This window comes from Alexandromys fortis, unplaced genomic scaffold (assembly GCF_014885135.2).
Source record: "Alexandromys fortis isolate MF-2015 unplaced genomic scaffold, M_Fortis_MF-2015_v1.1 scaffold_24, whole genome shotgun sequence".
Classification (NCBI taxonomy): domain Eukaryota; kingdom Metazoa; phylum Chordata; class Mammalia; order Rodentia; family Cricetidae; genus Alexandromys; species Alexandromys fortis.
Genome location: NW_026067906.1, coordinates 11060809 through 11066808, shown reverse-complemented (window position 1 = coordinate 11066808; position 6000 = coordinate 11060809).

The following is a 6000-nucleotide window of genomic DNA, read 5'->3' as shown; positions in this document are numbered from 1 at the left end:
ACCTGCATGCCAGAAGAGGGCATCAAATCTTATTATAAATGGTTGTGAGTCACTATGTGGTTTCTAGAAAGTGAACTCGGGTCCTCTGGAAGAGCAGACAGTGTGCTCTTAATCTCTGAGCCATCTCTCCAGCCCCATGTATTTCTTAATTTGGAGGGTTTTTTGTTTGTTTGTTTGTTTTTGTATTTTAAAATAAAAGTAAGGTGCATATGCTGTATCATCTAGAATAGCTGTAGCAGCCCCAAATCAAACGCATGGGTATTTCTGCAGTTACATGCAGAATTTTTGTTGTTGTTATTTTGTTTTCAAAATCAGTTTTCAGATTTCAAAATTGTTTTCAGAATATCAGTTATATTCACACACACACTATAATATAACTGATAGTCTCAGGTTATTTGTCAAACTCAAGTGTGAGTTTGTCACCGTGAAAGTTTTAAAACTTTTGGGTTATAAAAGTTCATGGATCTTGCCAGATGGTGGTGCACACCTTTAATTCCAGCACTCAGGAGGCAGAGGCAAGTGGCCTTCTTGAGTTCAGGGCCAGCCTGTTCTATGGAGTGAGTTAGTTCCCCAACAGCCTGAGCTAAAAACACAGAGAAATCCTATCTTGAAAAACCAAAAAAAAAAAAAAGAAGAAGAACAAAACAAAATAACAACAACAAAAAGCTTCAAGGATCTTATAGGCATAAACAAAGATTTTAAATGTTCTTAGATAACTTTGATTGGCAATGTTTTTAAGTTTTTAAATGCCAAATAATCCCCTTCGTCAGACACTGAGGGCTTCAATTAATCTAAGACTAAGAGGTCCTAGTAACCAGAGGGAGGAGTGATGTAGAGGTTTAAAAGAGGAAGGATCTCCTTCCCAAACAAGTGTAGCTCAGTGCTCCAACTGTGCCCTGACTGAGAGACAACTGAGGTTCAGAAAGAAACAGATCTGGAATTCAGAAAACACAGCTACTCTGCTGAAGGACAGGCTTCTGGGACCCTTTGCGTACACAGTTAGTGTTCGGTATTTGTTACCATCCTTCCTTCGCCTTTCCCTCTCTTCTCAGTTTTTCTTTCTTTGTGATCCATTCTTCTATATGGATATTTCTCATGCACGGTTCTAAATATAGATGACAATATAATAACTCTACAATTGAAATCAGAACAGAAAAGTAAGATTTCTTTTTAATTGTTTTTCATCGTTTTGCTTTTGAGTCAGGATCTCACCATGTAGCCCAGGTCAGCCTTGAACTTCTCCCATAAAGGGAGAGGCAATGCGAGAGTTATCTTGATGACGCTTCAAAGGGAATGGGGATTCAAAGGAAAATGCAGACTCACAGAATACAGGACCAAGGTGGAAGCTACCTTGTCTTGCTGCTCTGCCCCAGAGCATAAGCTTGCTTCTGCTCAGACCTTCCTAGAGAGCAAGAGAGACCCCTTCTCTTCCATATAAGAGATCACAAACAGAAGTCATGTCCTAAAGGCTGGTACCCAAAAAGCTATTGATGGAAATGAATTCCCACAATACTTTCAAGTTTTTTTTTTTAAATTACATTGTTTTACCTATTTAATATGTGTGAAGGACACACATCTTGTGGTGTGTGTGTATTGTGTGTATGTGTGTGTGTGCGTGTGGGTACGTGTGGGTGTGTGTAGGTAAGAGGACAATCCTTGGGGGTCTGTTTCCTCCTTTCATCAAGTATGTCCTGGGGGTTGAACTCAGGTCATCAGGCTATGAGACAAAGCACCTTTTCTTACTCAGCCATCCTGCCAGCCTGGGTTGTTATTATTGGCCCTACCCAACAAACAGTAGCTACGCTAACTGTAATTTTGACTTCCTCCTTTCTGTGTTGTCAGTAGCTACAGAATCACTGGCTCTTTAAAACACAGCATGGAGAAATAATGGTCCATTCCCAGACGGCCGTGCCCTGCTTTGTTATTTTTGATATTCCCTCGAATATCGTCATCTCGCACTTGGAAAGGCCTCTCCAGGTCAGTTTGTCACATTTCCTCGGTTTAGAGATGAGCACAGTACTATAGAGCGTCTTTTAAAAAAAAACCATCACCCCGCCCGGCAGTGTCAGCGCTGGGGCCTTCACTCCTAGTTGAGCTGGCCAGAAAGACTCTGTCTAAAGCTCACTAGGGAGGTGGTTTTCACTATCAAAGTGCAGCTGGGAATGGCTTTGAGCTTCTAGGAGAGCTTCATCACTGTGTGAAAGTGTCTGATTTCTCAGAAGGCTCATGCCAAGGTGCTGATTTTTACCTTAAAACAGTATCACTGGGGATTTTTTTTTTTTAGTAATTTTGTCAGTTTTCCTGAATAATTTCAAGGAAAGGAAACTATTAGGTTTGCTGTTTGCTGAAGGAAATCAAGTGAAAATTGAAAACTGTCCAAACCAACCTGAAGAAAGGAAGAGAAAGAGGGGGAACTCCCGGGTGAGGCAGAAGGCATTTGCCGAGGGCAGAAAAATGGGTGCTGGAGGTGATGAAGGGGCACCAGCAGCCAGGAATCCTTAAAACGGCCTTGAAAGTCAAATGAGAAAGGCTGGTTTGGCTTCTTTGCAGAATACACGAGCGTCTGTGTGGCCACACTCTCAGAGGCATTTGGTCAGATGTTAAGCCTTTCTGAAAATGAGCATATATTAATGCTAAAAAATAAAATAAAAAGGGCCAAATGATACAGTAAGGGAACAGCAGAACTGAGATTCAAATCTGTTCCTTCAACCTCAAATCCCATCGTCAGTGACCATATGATCACTGAGGGAACGGGGAGTCACCGAAGACAGACTCGGTTCCCAGCAGGATCTCAGTTCTGGGCCGAGGGGAGACAGGTAAAAGCTGCCCAGTTATCCTCCACCTCCGTCCACACGGCTCTGCAGTGCCTTCCTACCAGCTTGTGGGGTCTATTTCTCTGCCTCTTAAATTCGGCCAGCCTTGTGACTTGACTCTAGACATCGCCGGAATTATGACTGATCAGGAAAGAGCTTGCTGGCAAGAGCCCTTCCATACGCCTTGCTCCTCTCTGCTTTGAATTCCTGCCTTATTCTCCACGAGGAAATGTCTGAGCTAGCCAACCGGAAGACGGGATGCCACTTAGAGCTCATTCCATCAGCCGTGGACTTGCAGAACCAGCCATCACCTAACCAGCCCACCGGCTAATGGGTAACATGTGAGAGAGCCCAGAGCACAGCTGGACCGCCAGACCTTCCCAGTACAGTCGGAAGCTGCTTCAGCCATTGTACGTCGGGATGGTGTGGCTTTAAGCAACTGCTATCTGACACAAGGGGAATCTTGCTTTGAGAGCCCAGAATGATGATTAGGTCATAGGAACGATTCATGAAATGTCCCCGAGCACCATAGGATTGTACAGTTCTCCCTGGGTACTTATAAGACAGATTCTAGACCCCTGCAGACACCAGAATCTATCAATGTTCAAGACTCTTCCAAAAAATGCATACCCTTCCATTCACCTTACCTGAGGTCACCTTCAGCTTACCTACCACACCCAATGCGACGTAGACGGTACACGAATGAGCATCGTTCAGTGTCGCAGAACAAGAAGAGAACTGCCAGAACGTGATCAGTACAGAAGCAGTTTTCCCCAGCAGTCAACCTATTTTACACCCACTTTTCCTCATCTGATCTTCTCCCGCTCCCTCTCTTCCGTCTGCTCTCACTCTTGTGTCCCCAGACTGTCCTGGAACTCACCGCAAGCCCAGGGCGACTTCAAACTGGTACTGATCCTCCTGCCTCAGCACCCTGAGTGCAGGGATTTCAGGGCCAAACCACCTCAACTGGCTCCAAATATTGATCTGAGGTCACTCAAATCCATGGATATGAATGTATGTATATGGGAGAATAGTTTGTAATACTAGAAATGCATTCTGGTTACCTCTGGCTCCCATGGTTTTCTCTTATAACGATATGGTTCCTGCTTCTGACAAAATAAAAACCCTACAGTGAAAAACAAACCTTAGCTCTTCTCACTCCTGTCTATGCCCTCATTAAGTTAACATCCAACGGATAGTGTAGATTAAGCCATGAGACGCCAAATCAGGAGTGTGGCCAAGGAGCCCGATTGTGCTTATCTGGTTGCCTGCTTTGTACGTAATCATGGCTCATACAGTGCTCTGTCTTCCTGTCCTTGGAAACCCTTGGGGAAAAAAAAAAAAAGACACGAGGAAAATGTTATCCTAGCATAAGATATGTTGTTAGGATTTGGAGAGGTAACATCAGGACAAGAAGTGATGGGTCAAAATACGACGTCCCGGCTTCTGTCTTCACAGGCTAACTTCCTTCCTGAGAGTGGTCCTGGACCACAGCCCCACACCCACCCCGCACTTGGCAATATCAGTTCCAGACAGAAGCTCATCCCCAGACGCTGCTGAGCTTGGAGTTTGGAGAGTAGGGTTTCCAGAAAGCCGGGCAAAGTCATTTCTGTGCTACGTGAGGCTGAAAAATACATATGGTTTCTGACTTATAAAAAGTAAAATAATATTTTCAAAAAAAAAAAAAAAAACAAACCTCGATCTTCTCTACCCCAGCCTGTTTTCTTTAAGTACAACCTCTCTGTGGTTACTCGCTAAAGGGAAGTATTTTAAAAGGTCTCCTTTGGAAAGAGGAGACGTTATTCAACTCAGAAGTTTGTGCTGTGTCAGCAAGTAGGAGCCGGGACTGCGTGCCAGGAGGCTGCTGGCACTGAACAATCCCGCAGTGGCTGCCTGCCTGCCTTCAGACCTCACTGAGAAAGGAGATGGAGAAGGATTTGACAGCTTCATATATTAGGTTATAATAGCCTCAGTTCTTACAAGTCAGGAATTAAGCCAATTATCGACCGTTCCCCATCCTTTCACTTCAAGGCAGAAATGCTCTATAGTTAAAAGCAAGGACTTGGGATTCCAGTTTCATCTGCGAGTTACTGCAGTTTTCTCTGCAGAATGGGGATAATGCTAGGAGATTTTAGGAGGGTATGCCGGATTGGTAATAATAGCTAATACTGAGCTGGGCCCTGCGCTAAACATAGAATATTTTGAATTATGTCAAAACCGTCATACTTTGGAGTCCATTGTGTGATATGTTGTCTGTGATGGCCGAGCCCCCCGCCTTTGGGAATAAAGCATGCGTGAAGGGTGATGGAGCAAAAGCTAAGCCCATGGTCTTCCATTCCAACACCAGGAATTTATTTAACCTCCACGAGCCTTGGCAAGCCAGTTAGAATGTGGGGGTGACAATCACACAAGGGTTTTGTCGGGACTGAATGACTCATGACTGAGTGTTCAGTGCAATGACTGGACCCTGTAACCATAACACGCTAACAGCAGTGCCCCAGCCAGCAGGGCAGGGGTGTTCTGACAGTTTCTGACCCCCTGGACCATTTCTTGTTTCTGCATCACCGCTCTTACCCTTCCTCTTTGCAGAAAGGTCCTTCATCTACTATAGCAGCAGCGTGCTCAGGGCACAGCATCCTTCCACAATGCATCTGGACTTGATTAGCCTCCTGGGCCCCACCACTCTTCTTGACCTAGAACAGACACTTCTGTGTTTTAAATATTTTTTCTGTGTTTTCAATATTATAGTTACTGACTCACTTCTAGAAAGGCAGCATTCATTGGTTCCCCTTTCCATGTTTTAACACGCACTCCCAACTTCTGAAAAATCAAGTAGTGGAAATTAAACTCAAGGTTTGTGCTGCCCACTGATCAGGGGGAGGATGCCCAGAAAAAGAATATTTCCATATTCTTGGGTATTGCGTAGAGGTGGAGTAATTCTCAGATCCTGGCACTAGAAAACAGCCCCATTTGAAGTTTTTCAATCAACTCCAGTAATAATGACAGCATTCCTGTGGCTCTGGAATACTCCATAGCAATGAATGCTTGAAGCTGTAATCCACCATACTTATCTGGGGGACAGCAGAATCAGTCACAAGCAGGAACAACCTCAAAGGGGCCTATGTCCCCCTACCTAAGCTGCAGCCACTATGAGACAACCAAGTCCTAAATTCTGCTCTTTGTTCAT